Source organism: Leiobunum rupestre, chromosome 2, assembly GCF_980474605.1.
Source record: "Leiobunum rupestre chromosome 2, qqLeiRupe1.1.hap1, whole genome shotgun sequence".
NCBI lineage: Eukaryota > Metazoa > Arthropoda > Arachnida > Opiliones > Sclerosomatidae > Leiobunum > Leiobunum rupestre.
In genome coordinates, this window is record NC_143385.1 from 4,007,016 (window position 1) to 4,022,736 (window position 15,721).

General features: G+C 34.8%; 1 pseudogene; it reads right to left on the reverse strand.

The window, feature by feature from the left end:
- Nucleotides 1-3,279: 3,279 nt before the first annotated feature.
- LOC149955556 (uncharacterized) lies at nt 3,280-3,897 on the reverse strand (annotated as a pseudogene).
- Between the last annotated feature and the right edge of the window lie 11,824 nt (nt 3,898-15,721).

Sequence of the window (15,721 nt, forward strand, 5' to 3'; positions counted from 1 at the left end):
TAATACATTTGAACAACAACATCATTGCTGATAATGGAATGGATTTTGTTAGGAAAGTAACCAACACGTTGAAATTGTTTTTAAAGGTTCCGCTGGAATTTTCTTAATTTGATATATTTAACAGGCAACTTGATTTATGATGTTGTAGTAACTTTATATCGCGTTTTCTTAACACAATCTAAACTCCAAACCTTTGATATACTACTACATTTATTTTAAAATATTTCTTTGAGACATAATTAGCATAAAACTGTTTACATTGTCTTTATGCACATAGTTCGTTTACGTATTAATTGTAAGTGTACCAGACTACACATACGTCTTGTTACTTGCTATTATCTGGAAATTTTGGGTATCTTAAGTACTATAAGCGTATTATAACTTAATTTCGGGTATTTGTCTGCGTAAAAAATTTACATTCTGGAACTTTTACTCTTCGTGTATTGTTTAAACAACAAATTAAGAATAAAATGTTCTTATCTTATGTATACGTAAATTTCCTGAGAGTGCGTTGACAAAGCAGCGCGGGCTTACTCTGTTTATTGTTTTTGTACAGTTTCCCGGTTCAATAGGCTACATATGAAGACGATTAGTCAATTTATCATTTTGACAAGCTCGTTGGTATTTAATAACGACAATACTATCGTTAGGTTTCATGGAAGACGGAATAATGGGCGGAATAATATAACAAGCAGGTGGTTTTGGTAATGAGATTAGTGTGATGATTAAAAGGGAAATTTTTTAAAACCGGCACAACAAATACTAAGAGTTGAGATTTTTATGGATTTTGCCTATTTCATTACTTTTGACACATAACAGAAAAAATTTGTTGATGATAGTCGAAAAAATGAGTTCTGAAGAAAATAAAGAATTCTTGTAACTACAACGTATAAATATAGAATTAAACAAGTTCGGGAAGAAGGAGATAATATTATTTCATTGCCCGGCTATCAATTGAACCGTAATATATCCATGAGAGATCGGCATTCTAATATACAAAAGAGAGCGACTGCCTAACTTAGGGCATTGGCGATCTTTAAAGCCCAGAGCCCCCCGACCTATGATATCAAGTTTAACAGTGTTAAATTAGTTTCTTTAAAATTTAATTTAACAACACTCTATAGTACAAACGTTTTTCTATAGAGTGTTTTTAAATTAAAGCCCGCGACCTTCTGAATGCCAGATGCCCACGCTGCGTAATCCCCACGCCCAAGCCGCGAATAGAACGGCCTCCGATAAGTGTCACACTTATTTGTTACTTCAGGTCATATTAGAACGGCCAGAGATAAATTCACGGCTTCCGATAATATAAGTCAGGGTTGGCAAAATCCTTGTTTTTTTCAAAAAGAACAAAAACAATGTTTTTTATTGTTTTAAACAAGATTCATTGTTTTTAACTGTTTTAAATCAAACAATAAAAAAAAACATAATAAACAATAAAAAACTATGTTTAAAACACGTTTTAAACTATTCATTATACTTATGAATGGAATCAGACTTACGAGTAAACTCATTTAAAGAAAATTTACGTATCATTAAACGTATTATCATAAGTGGCATAATTACCCTAAGTGTGTCAATAAGATGAATTTTTCAATGATACCTTGGTTAACGAAAGTGACGTAAATGACGTAATTTTTTCCATTGACGAAATTTACGTAAAGTGTTTGCGAAACGGCGTCTGCGGCGCGAGCATTAAAAATACCACATATAGTACTTGGACGGAATTCGCGAGACCTACGTTTCTTTGGTCTGTTTAGAACAAGCTCAAATTGAAGATTTTCTGTGGGAAAGGCTCCTATAGGCACACTTTGGGTAATTATGCCACTCATTGCAAAATAAATAAACTCACAGGGAGAAGAACCAAAGAGTACACGCTTTTTTAAACGAGCCAAGAATTTCGCTCGAGCGTTGTTGACCAAACATTGACGGACTTAGGGCTTTCGATGCCCCATGCAAATACTACCTAACCTGTAGTAGGGTTTTTAACATAGCTATCATCCTGGAATTTTCGGTCGCATAGTACTAAGGTAAAATAGCGAGTTATCCACACATGGTTTTTAAATTTGGTTTATTGAAATGTGCAAGTCTGCAGTCATAAATCATCCCAAATAAACAATGTTATAAAAAAGTAAGAACTTAGAAGCCTCTATAATCTTAAAACTTCCATCACATCATAAAATTTCTAAAAAATTGAGAAAGGGGACCGAAATCCCTTGATTTGTATTTAAGAGTGCCGCCTAGTCGGTTTTAACCCGATCTGTCCCAGGGATGGCATAGAACCAGATTTAAGTCATACGTTGTAAGAATCGCGTATTACTCCGATAAGTGTCACAAGTATTTGTTACTTACGGTCTTATTAGAACGGCCTCCGATAAGTGTCACACTTACTTACTTATTTGTTACTTCGTGTCACACTTATTTGTTACTTCAGGCCATACGTTGTAAGCATCGCGTATTACTTCGATAATTGTCACACTTATATATTACTTCAGGTCATATTAGAACGGCCTTGGAAAATGCCAGAGAGACATTCACGGCTTCCGATAAGTGTCACACTTGTGTCACACTTATTTGTTTCTTCAGGTCATACGTTGTAAGCATCGCGTATTACTCCGATAAGTGTCACACTTAGTTGTTTCTTTAGGTCATACGTTGTAAGCATCGCGTATTACTCCGATAAGTGTCACACTTATTTGTTACTTTTGGTCATATTAGAACGGCCTCCGATAAGTGTCACACTTATTTACTTATTTGTTACTTTTGGTCATATTAGAACGGCCTCCGATAAGTGTCACACTTATTTACTTATTTGTTACTTCGTGTCTATTGGAGTTTCTAAACACCAATGTTAAGAGCAAAGCCTGCACTACACTAAACTGACGAAACTAATAAGAAGTCATAATACATTAATTAAAACATATTAAGAGTTAATACTGTACAAGATGATATGACAGAATATAATGCTACTATAAACGCTGTTGAGCGGATATATATATATTAGGTTAAAAAATAGTAAACAAGATTAGCAATAATTAAAAAAGAATATCTTATTTACATTTAACATTTTAACCGGTTAAAAAATACGAAACGGGAAAAAGCCGATAACGTTTCTTATCTTCAACACTCGCCCTCGAGGAAGACTTTTTCATGGTAACGTAGGTTGAGTTTTTGACGAAGACGAATGAAGACTTCTGCGGACAGAGACTTGGTGAATATGTCCGCTAGTTGTTCTTCACTTGGGACATACATAACGTTGATCACGCCCTCTTCAACTAGTTAACGAACGTAGTATTGACGAATACTAATGTGTTTCGTTCGGCGATGAAACTCTGGATTTTTTATGAGTTTGATGGCTCCTGTGTTGTCGACTCGTAGTGTCGGGAAATTATCGTCTACGACACCTAGGAATGATTTAACCCGTTCAATCCAGACGACATCCTTCACTGCTTCGGTGGCAGCTACCAGCTCGGCCTCTGTGGTTGATAGGGCAACGGATTGTTGCTTTCTGCTCGCCCAAATGACTGGAGTTTTACCGATTAGGCATAGTACTCCAGACGTTGAACGTCTCGTCTTTTCGCAGCCAGCATAGTCGGCGTCGCTGTAAGGGTTGGTCGTCATGGAGTCGCCTGCCTTGAATAGGAGACCAAGTGTTGTGGTCCCTCTGAGATATCGAAAGATTCTTTTAACCCAGTTCCAGTCAGCGACTGTGGGATTGGCCATGGCTTGAGATGCTCGATTTACAGCGTATTCTATGTCAGGTCGTGTTCCTGTGGCTGCGTATCTGATACTTCCAATGGCTGAGGCATACATGGTTGTTGACTCGAAACTCTCTTGACTCTGATCGGTCGTGTCTGAACTGCCGGTGGGAGTTTTTACGGGTTTGCAGTCTTGCATGTTGAACCTCTAAAACTTTTTCGACATAGGCGCTCTGGTGTAGAAATATGGATCCATCTTTCAACGTATCGATTTTCAGTCCAAGGTAGGTTGACGCTCTTCCTGTGAGGATTTCGAATTCGTCACAGAAATTTAGGAGGAACTCGTCTACCGCTTTGATTGTACTTCAAGCGATCAGACCATCATCAACGTACAGGATAAGGACCAAGAAAACGTCGTTGGTTGACAGGATATATAAGCATCGATCTCCATCAGCACTTTTGAAACCATGGTTACGTAGGAACTTGTCGATTCGCTCGTTCCAGCATCGTGGAGATTGCTTGAGACCGTACAGACTTTTCCGTAACTTCCAGACTCGTCCGCTACCGTCGTCGAAACCTTCGGGTTGGCGCAGGTTAATTTCTTCGAATAGTTTTCCATGAAGAAATGCGGTCTTTACGTCAAATTGTCTGAGAGAAAGATTTTTCTTGGCGACCAGACTGAGAAAAATTCGTAGCGTCTCGAAGCGAGCAACTGGTGCGAAAGTCTCGTCGTAGTCGATACCTTCTCGTTGCGTGTAGCCTTTTGCTACGAGTCGGGCTTTATATTTGATGACAGTACCATCTCCATCATTCTTCGTACGGAAATCCAACGATTTCCGACGATTTTCCGACCAGGAGGAGGATCGACCATCTCGTAGACATCGTGTTTCTTCATGGCTGAAAGCTCATATGACATTGCCTTCTGCCATTCTATGGATTCGCTGCATGAACGAGCTTCTCTTGCAGTCTGTGGTAAAGTATCACAGATCAAGAAAGCTTTATTTCCTGAATGACAGGTATGGCATGGCTGAACTCTCTTGAGCGTTGAACGATCTCTGAGTACCGGACCACTCTTCTCAGAGCGGTTGTCTGACATTTCGTCAGAGACTGTTGCCTCATTGTGTTCGGTAGCCACGTCTTCCGACGCTTCGACGTATTTGGTTGTCTCGTCGTTTGAGTAGTCGGCAGCTCTGGATGGCATGCCCGATGGTACATTAGTGGCTCTGGTTGGTCCGTCTTTTGATGAGTTGGTGGCTCTGGTAGGCCGGTTTTCGCAGACGAAATCGTCGGTCAATTGCTCGCCCTGGCTGGAGGACTCCCCAGAGACAGGAATCCAGGATCTTAGTACGTCGTCCAGCTCTGGAACATAAACTCGATATCCGTCTGCATTGTCTTCATAGCCAACCAGGAACCCTTTATACGCCTTCCGAGACAGCTTCTTTCGCTTCTCTTTTGGTATGTGGATAAAGCACTCAGTGCCAAAGTCACGCAGATGCTGGATCGATGGGTTTGTCTTCCCGGTCCACAATTCAAACGGCGTCTTCCCAGCAATGCATGTAGGTGCTGTTCGGTTCAGGATATAGACGGCCGTGTTCACCGCTTCAGCCCAGAGTTTCGGTGGTAAGTCCGATCTGGAATGCAACATGGCCCTTACAGACTCCATAATCGTACGATTTTCTCGTTCAGCGACCCCGTTCTGTTCAGGCGTGTATGGCATGGACTTGCGGTGATGTAACCCTTCTTGAGACGTTCATTGACGGAACTCTTCGTTGACATATTCAGTTCCATTATCCGTGACCAGCTCTTGTACTGTGCGATTGCGGGTTCGGCAAAAGGCAAGGAATACTTTGAAACAGTTGACGACTTCGGATTTCTTCGTTAGGAAATATACGGCTCGAACACTGGAATACTCGTCTTTGAATAGGAGGTAGTATTTCTTCCCCTTCATGGACGGTGTCGGTGATGGTCCCCAGAGATCTGAATGGATCCTTTCACCTGGTTTCGTAGCCTTCTCCAAACGAGTGCCTAGTCATCTTGCCGTAGATGCACCCTTCACAGAGCTTGTCAGACGTCTGATTTAGAACTTCGTATCCGAGTCTCCGTAACGTCGCTGCTACATGCCGTTTATCCTGATGACCCATGCATTCATGCCAGACTTGGAGATCTGCTTTCCGGTCATTTCTCGGATCTGCTGCGATGTGAGCGGAGCATGATGGCTGCATGACTTTGATATCCAGACGATACAGACTCTCGACCTTGCCAGGTACACAAAGGTTCCTTTTGCCTCCGACAACTTCATAGAGACCGCAAGAATTTGCTGTGACCTTGAACTCCAGATTCTTGTTTCTCTTCATTGCGCTTTTTAGCGAGAAAACATTGCAGGCAAAGTCATGGATGTGCCAGACATTGTGTACTACCTCTTGATAGAGTTTCTTTCCGATCCGGAACTGAATCCTTATGTCTCCTTCACCATCCGCTGTCATCTGCGTCTTGTTTCCAATCTGAAAAGTCGCTGGAGTAGCGAACTTGCGGAAGTTTAGGAACTTTGTGGCATCGTTCGTGATATGCTGTGTAGCACCCGAGTCAAAGTACCATGCTGCTTCAGACGATGAGCAAGCAACGAGACCGTTTGCTGCGATCAGACCCCCGATGCTGGTGCGATTACTTTCGTCAACGCTCGTCCTTCTAGGAGTTTTCCTTTGTCCTCGACAGTCTTCCGCTATGTGACCAAACTTTCGGCAATTGGTGCATTTTGGCTTACGTCTCATGCCTTTCGTCTCGTTTGATGAGTGACTGCGATGACCTCCGGCATTGCGTTTCGCCATTAGACCAGATGAATCTCTGAAAGAGTCACCTTCTCGAGTTGCACGGCCAATAAATAAACGTTCCAACTCTGCGACCGTCTGTTTTTCGGTTGGCAGCGTGTCCCAGAGCATACCGAATTCTCGATACTCACCCTGAGGTAGGGACTCGAAGATGCAGGCAATCAGGATGCAGTCGTCGAATGTTACGTTCTTCTCTGTCTGTGCCGTTGACAAGATGTCTGTCCAGAGAGAACACATCTGGGCAATGTGGGTGGCCATGTCGACGTCTTGGCACTTCGTAGTTCGCATAAGTTGCGCCAGAAGCTTACGCAGACGGTTGGACGACTTCTGCTCGAAAATTTCAAGTAGCTTGTCCCACATCTCCTTTGGTGTCTCGCAATTGGTAATCATGTTTTGGACCTTCTTGGACAAGGCTGACCAGATGATACCCCGGACTGTACTGAATGCCACCCGGTATTTTTTCTTGTTTAAGGTGTATTCAGACTTCTCTTCTGCTGTTGCTGATAATAACGGCCCCGCGGGTTCAACCCATTCGCCAGTCAATATCTCGTAAACGTCTCGTACGGTGAGGATGTCGACTATTTGTCGTTTCCAACTCCTCCAGTTCTCCGGACCAGACAGCTTTTCAACGTCTTGGCGAAGCAGGCTATCCATGGTGGCTTTCGGGAACTGTTGACCAGGATACGGATTACTGTGATGGTAACTGGGACCAGGATACAGGATACAGTGTTGCTGTCGCGCAGTGGGAGCGTGCTGGGCCCATAACCTATTGGAGTTTCTAAACACCAATGTTAACAGCAAAGCCTGCACTACACTAAACTGACGAAACTAATAAGAAGTCATAATACATTAATTAAAATAACAAACGTTTATTAATTAAAACATATTAAGAGTGAATACTGTACAAGATGGTATGACAGAATATAATGCTACTATAAACGCTGTTGAGCGGATATATATATATATTAGGTTAAAAAATAGTAAACAAGATTAGCAATAATTAAAAAAGAATATCTTATTTACATTTAACATTTTAACCTGTTAAAAAATACGAAACGGGAAAAAGCCGATAACGTTTCTTATCTTCAACAGTGTCACACTTATTTACTTATTTGTTACTTCGTGTCACACTTATTTACTTATTTGTTACTTCGTGTCACACTTATTTACTTATTTGTTACTTCGTGTCACACTTATTTGTTACTTCAGGCCATACGTTAAGTGTCATGAAACGGATTCAAGAGATAAAGTTTGAAAAGTTAAAGTTAGTGAGGCTATCGCCATCTATGTTTAATGATATTACGTTAAAAAATATTCTAATAACCTAAAAAATATTCTAATAACTTTTAAACCAAGAGCTTTTATATTTAAGTAATATTTAAGTTAAGTAATAAACATGAAAGCGATTTCACAACCGCAGCGCCGCTTCGGCGGTGTTAGAGGATAATTTTTGAAACTTTCGTAACATAGTCTTCTACAAGGCCATTCCGACACGATGGCGCCAAGTGAAACGATGGCGCCCAGCGGAACGATAAACGAAGAGCGGAGGGGGCAAGCTTACCTCGAAGTTGTTGCGTTAAACTCCGACCCTCGAAACATGCCTTTGCGGCTAGTACGAGGTGACCTGCTCCCTCCCACCACCACCCTATGATAGGTCGGCCAAGACTCTCACGTTAACCCCGGAGCGCCCTTCACAGCCTCAACCGCAAACTCCACTGAGCTCGCGCCTTTACGAACACGTCGAGGTAATCCTATCCAACACCCCTATCCAAGACGACCCGATTCAGGGGGAAACTATAATTTCGTTTCCCCCCTTGGGGCAACGAAACAAAAACCAGAAATGAAAACTTCAAACGGAATATATAGCAGAGAGAATACTCATTAATAGTCTCTTCCCATTCATACGAAAGGCACCTTCTTAGGAATGCTTGCAAAAGTTTTCGGAAGAAGAAAGATTATTGAGTTTAAATAACTGGCTGGGCGATAGTAAAAAAATAACCCTCTGGGAATTGTATTCGCTCGATAACGGCTCGAGTATTAAATCCCCTTTCTGCGGATTAATTGTTGAATATGGAAAGCCTGTGATGTACCGTTAACAGTTCATAGTGATCAGATTCCTTTCTGTCCATTTATTCGAGGATGCCAAGTTGGAAATGTAAAATAATATTACCAAAAAAGTTGTAAACAAATTTTTTAATTGTAATTTTTATTTCTAAGTGTAACGAAAAATATTTTTTTGTGCCAGGTTTAAAGTTAGGTTGTTAATGACGTAGTTTATATTATGTGGCCTGCTAGAAAAATAAAACCACATGGCGTTTTATACAAGTTACTTTAGCTTTGTTTTTTGTTGGTGAAATAGACTTATAAATAAAAAAAGGAACCTTGTAAGGACTATGAACTGATTAAACATATAAATAAAGAATTGAAAAAACTGAATCGAAAACTTGAAATGTATTTGATTGCACAAAGAATGAGATATTTTCAAAAGGTGCATAATTATCACGAAATGCTTTTGGAACGAGCCCCGAAAACTGGGTTCTTAAAGGTGATGGACGAGTCAGTGGTTTTATTGTTAGCGTGTCAAATGCGCAAGACAACGATAGTTCATTTGTGTCAACAAAAAATGTTGTCGAATATTAATAAAGTTTCAAATTTTAAATCAGTTTTTATTTTAAAAAATGATAGCTAGAAGGATGTAAGACAATTTTTCCGAAAAAATTATTCCGAAACACATTTTTTAACTTTGCAACACTTTTGCTGCAACGTTTTAATTTCAGGAGCTTTTCGGTAGTTAACCTTTCCGATTATAAAATATCGGAAACAGGTTCAAACATAAAGGTCTTTCAAAACTCATACTCCCATTTTTTATAGGAGGGGTTATACAATCACCCTGTCTGTCTGTCTGTCTGTGTGTCCTGTGAACGCGTTCGCATTTTTCGTGCTAAGCTTAATCATTGCGTACGCAGTTGCTAGGAATTAGGGAACGAAGTCGAAGGGTTGGCAAAACCACCGTGTGACGGTGAGCGTTAACGGATTAATTTGCGGTTGGGTTTGGTTTGGATTGATTTTTTTCGTTACCGCTCACCGTCGCGACAGTATTAACTAAGTTTGATTGGATATTTCGTTATTGTAATGTTTATGTGAAGGGTGTGAATGATGAGTTTGTGCTGTGACGGTTGTGGGTGTAGAGTTTGTTGTGTTTGTGTTACGGCGGTTGTGGGAGTTGAGTGTTTTGAGTCGGTTGTGTTTGTGTTTGTTGTGTTTGTACGGGGGTTTTCTTTTTACTTCTTCTTATTGACTTTTGGGACGGACAAAGTGCTGAGTAATATGGCAACCTCTCAACGTCCTATGGCAGGGTTCCACCAATTCTACGTCTTAGTGTAAATTTGCGATTTGCTGGCTAACAACTGAGCCATCTACATAATTTTAAATATTTATAAATTATATAAATCTTATATTGAATTAAATATTTATAAATTATATTAATCTTATATTGAATTAAATATTTAGAAATTATATTAATCTTATATTGAATTAAATATTTATAAATTATATTAATCTTATATTGAAATAAATATTTATAAATTATATTAATCTTATATTGAATTAAATATTTAGAAATTATATTAATCTTATATTGAATTAAATATTAAGAAATTATATTAATCTTATATTTAATTAAATATTTATAAATTATATTAATCTTATATTGAATTAAATATTTAGAAATTATATAAATCTTATATTGAATTAAATATTTAGAAATTATATTAATCTTATATTGAATTAAATATTTAGAAATTATATTAATCTTATATTGAATTAAATATTTATAAATTATATTAATCTTATATTGAATTAAATATTTAGAAATTATATAAATCTTATATTGAATTAAATATTTAGAAATTATATTAATCTTATATTGAATTAAATATTTAGAAATTATATTAATCTTATATTGAATTAAATATTTATAAACTATATTAATCTTATATTGAATTAAATATTTAGAAAGTATATTAATCTTATATTGAAATAAATATTTTGAAATTATATAAATCTTATATTGAATTAAATATTTATAAATTTTATTAATCTTTTATTGAATTAAATATTTATAAATTATATTAATCTTATTTTGAATTTAATATTTATAAATTATACTAATCTTATATTGAATTAAATATTTATAAATGATATTAATCTTATATTGAATTAAATATTTATAAATGATATTAATCTTATATTGAATTAAATATTTATAAATTATATTAATCTTATATTGAATTAAATATTTATAAATTTTATTAATCTTTTATTGAATTAAATATTTATAAATTATATTAATCTTATATTTAATTAAATATTTATAAATTATACTAATCTTATATTGAATTAAATATTTATAAATTATATTAATCTTATATTGAATTAAATATTTATAAATTATATTAATCTTATATTGAATTAAATATTTATAAATTATATTAATCTTATATTGAATTAAATATTTATAAATTATATTAATCTTATATTGAATTAAATATTTATAAATTATATTAATCTTATATTGAATTAAATATTTAGAAACTATATTAATCTTATATTGAATTAAATATTTAGAAATTATATTAATCTTATATTGAATTAAATATTTATAAAATATATTAAACGTATATTTAATTTAATATTTAGGTATTTTAATGTAAAATTTGATCATGATCAGTAATTGAACTTGGGTCGCATTGTTCCCATGCGGATAGTTCACCGCCGAGCCATTGACTTCCGTTGGAAAAATATTAAAGTAAAATAACCATTATGATAAGGCGGGTTTTTTTACTAAACGGATGAATACAATATATGTGGACTTTTTTTTTATTAAACTTTGTTTGTTAATTTTTGTGAACTTGTTAAAGTCTAAATGTTTTACGTATGAAAATTAAAGGGTCAATTCTTGTTTAAGCGCAGTCAGCAGATAAGATGGTTAAAGGGTAGACACCGTTAGGTTTTTGTAATTTATTTCGTTTTTCAGTCGTATATTTTTATCTTTTGTGTGTTTAGCGTGTGACCTTTCCAGCGGAATAGTTTGTTTATGAAGAAAATATCGAGTTGGGTACATCGTGCTCTTACACTTACGTTGGTCTGGTTTTTAACTGGGTCATCATTTCTTCGTTATTTATTTTAAATGTTTTCTCGACTGTTTAAGATGTTTGATGCAGTTTATCAATTGGGTTCGTTGTTTTTATTTATGAAGAGCCCTAACTATTCCGTCTACGGTAATTATTGATATACGAACTGTCGTGTAGTCAAGTGTCTTTTTGTGCTTAGTGAATATTAAGTTTTTCGCTTCTTGTTAATACATTTTTTAATGGTGTGGATATTTTGACATTTACGATTGCTAATGCAGTCATTGATTTCCGGGATATGCGAATCATTAAAGGATATTGGAAATTGGATGGTTTTGGTCTTTTTCATGCGGTATGTGTCACAACGTCAACAGGGAGTCTATGAGTCGTCCACTACCAATGACGAATATAGCTATTCTACGGTATCTTCGTCAAGGGCGAGTGTTGAAATAAAATGAGCGTTAAAGATGCGGCAAGTATTTCCTAATAGAGAAAAATACAAATACCATCTGTAGATAAATATTTCATTAAAATTTGCATCGTATTATATTTAACTGATAAACTTGTTCTGTAAATAGGGTTAAATTCAATTGTGCATTGTTTTAGTCCGTCTAACACCCTGTTGTAACTACTTAATTTATATTATTCTGAATAAATTATGCTCGGTTGTTTCGTCTGAATTATTTTATTTAAAATTAAAATTTTATACCGGGCTGGATTGAACCGGTATTACGTTTTTAGTAAATAACTCTGAATTGCGGAGATATCTTGAAGGGTCGTCTCGAAAACGTAATACCACTAGGGACAATTCTTCCGAGGAGAGGTATATTTTGGCTTGCCAACTTGTTTGTATCTAACATGATATTTTTAGTCTAAATTACAAACAATTTAATATTGGTTTATCCTTTTTTTATGGTATTCGATCGACCAGTATTTTGTTAAAAATTCAATATAAAATGCTACAAAATGGTTTAGATTGCTTCCGATCTAGACTTTTAATTATATGCGTAATTAAACAATAGACCAAAACTTTCTCGTATAAGCTAGAACAGCGTTCTTGATTTCAACCATACTCGCACGGTATATTACCGAATTTACATCTCGGGTTATATTTAGCATGTTCTTTGATAGAAACATCGTTCTTTTCCCAACTTAACAGCACTGCACCACAGCAGAAACATTTGACACAATCTTTGAAATTTGTGTAGTAAAGACCAGCCTGTGCCAAGTCTCCCACGTCTATGTTATCAATCGGGAAATTTTTAAACGATTGTATTCGTACCAATTTATAACGCAGAGGACTGAGGACCTGAATTCCAAGGATCGTTCGTTTCGCGTAGCTCGGGGTTATTATGAGCAGTTTCATTCTGAACAAATTTGCTATTCGGATATCGTTGTATATGAACTAGTAAAGGTACATCATCCTACTACCAAACGTCAAGCAGACCATCGGAAGAAAAACACATTGCATAATCTTCATGTCCGTTGTAAAAAAATCGGGCATTTTCCAACTCGTTTACATTTAAAAAGGTTGCCTTAATATTTGAGTTCAATCTCTTTATCCCTTTTCTTTCAAAATGAATTTTTTTACGTATTCGACTGACTGTCAGTCTTCGGAAAAGATTCGTTGAAGAATGCTGGACGATAATAAAAAGTTGCTACAGAGGTCACTCGTGTCACTTGATGGTTAAATGTGACTGGCGTCTTCTAACGGTATTTACCAAAACTCAGGTTTTACAGAGATGGGTAATATTATACTGCAGTTTAAAACAGCTACCAATTTTTCACATAGTGGTTATGTATGCCAACTGTTTTCAAAACACCTGGCACAAAAAAATGCAAAACACCTCATGTTCCGATAAAATCCGTAATTTTTCAAACAACAATTCTGGAATTTTGTTCGTTGCAAGATATAAAATTTGATTTTTTTCTATTTTTTATCTATTTACAAAAATATAACAAATTTATTTAATATTTATTTTAAACAGATAATATGTTTCCAATATTATTCCTATTCACTCAATGGTATATGAACTTACAATTTGTTAATTGAACTTAGTTGAAATTAATAGACTATAAACAAAATGTTATTAAATGCACAATTTCATTGGAATTTGCCAAATATTATTCAAATAAAAAATATCATTTGAATTTCTTCAAATATATATGTAGACAATGTTGTTTCTACTAAATTAATTTATTTCAATGAACCCAAGATACAATAATTAACCAAAATATATCCTAAGTTCTCAATTTATATGAATACAGACAATGTCGTTTCAACTAAATAAATTTATTTCAATTAACCCAAGATACAAGAATTTTCCAAAATGTATTCGAAATTACCCAATTTATTATGAATTCAAGCATAATAATTACAGTTAATCCAATAATATAAGAACTAACCCAATTTAATTTTAATTAGCCGAAATGTATTCAAATTTATTCATTTCATATGAAATTGCCCATGGTTTTTTAAAACAATAATAATACAGAATTTATTGCACCAAGAGATACATGGATATGCGCTATTTTGCAAAACGGTGCTGAATTTATTTCAAAAGAAATAGGATTGATTTACTCAGTGAGATGATAAAATGTTGTCATTGTACCATGTTAATAGAACTAGTAAATCCTGGCGTAATATGTCGCTAGATGACTTTGGCCTAAGGTGGTGCCTTGGGTATAAGCCTAGCTTATTATGATTATTATTATTATATTTACTATTATTATTATTATTATTATTATTATTATTATCATTAATATTATTATTATTATTATTATTATTATCATTAATATTATTATTATTATTATTATTATTATTATTATTATTATTATTATTATTAAAGAGACTATATTCTTAACATATTTTAAAATAATATTATAATATCTTATTATGATTTCACGTGGAATGACTCTAAAATTTAATAATCACATAATTTGCAACATGGTCTTAAATATCAAACTGATGGACTGTTACTTTTAAATTGACAATTGCATATTTTATTAAAACTCACATTATGAAAAGGTTTCTAATGCGATACTCTACTATAATCTTCATAAAGTACCACAAACAAATTATGTCATATATAATATGTCAAATCTGTTATAATAAAAATTTAAAGCGCATATCGTAGAACGTTATATAGAAAATGGTCTTTAAACTTGGTCCATTTATCTAATAATGTTCTTTCGACTTGGAAATATTTTACCTAGGACACCATTATTAATGTCAAATTTGCTATGATAACTTTAAAGGCTGTATAATATAACACTATATATGTATTGTGAGTGGTAAATCCCACTCTCGGAATAAATAAATTAAACTTATTGTAATAATTGTAACATACAATACACATTAATGAAGACGATGGTCAATAAATCCTATTGAACCGTAGAGTGAAATGTGAATGCTCAATAACAGACGATAAAAATAATATCTAATACCAAGGTGAACAGGATCGGCAACCCACTAACCTCACAGTATTACCATAGGCTCGATTCGCTGCATTTTCGTAATTTTTACTCGCTGGTAAAAACGACTAGAAGTTAAATAACTATCCCTTAATAGTACCGCCCAAGGCTAGAATGCGCTTTGTGATTCATATACTATTATCCCGGGTAACCGGTACTAATTCTTGCCTCGTTCTGTTTGAATTTTGTAACGAATTCTAGCAATAACGATAATCATCACGATAACTAGTTTAATTCTTATTTGTATTTTTCGTACGGTTAATTCATAATACTTCAACAAATGATTTTGTAGAAAACAAACTAATTTTTTGAATAAGTGTAAATGTTCTTGTCCTATGAATACATTAAACACTTTTGTAGGCCTATGACGGAAATTTTTTACAATTTTTTTTTAATTATTTTATTAATCAGATTTTGGATATTATGGTTAACAATAAACAAATTGAAAATTTATTTATTTTTAACTTTTTGTTTTTATTAAGTGGATATATATCAATGACTATAAGCTTAAAACCAATATTTTTATAGAAGATTATAATTATTTTTTGCGGCTATTGAACAATTTTAAACTTTGAGCTATTGAGTCTTCTTCCAC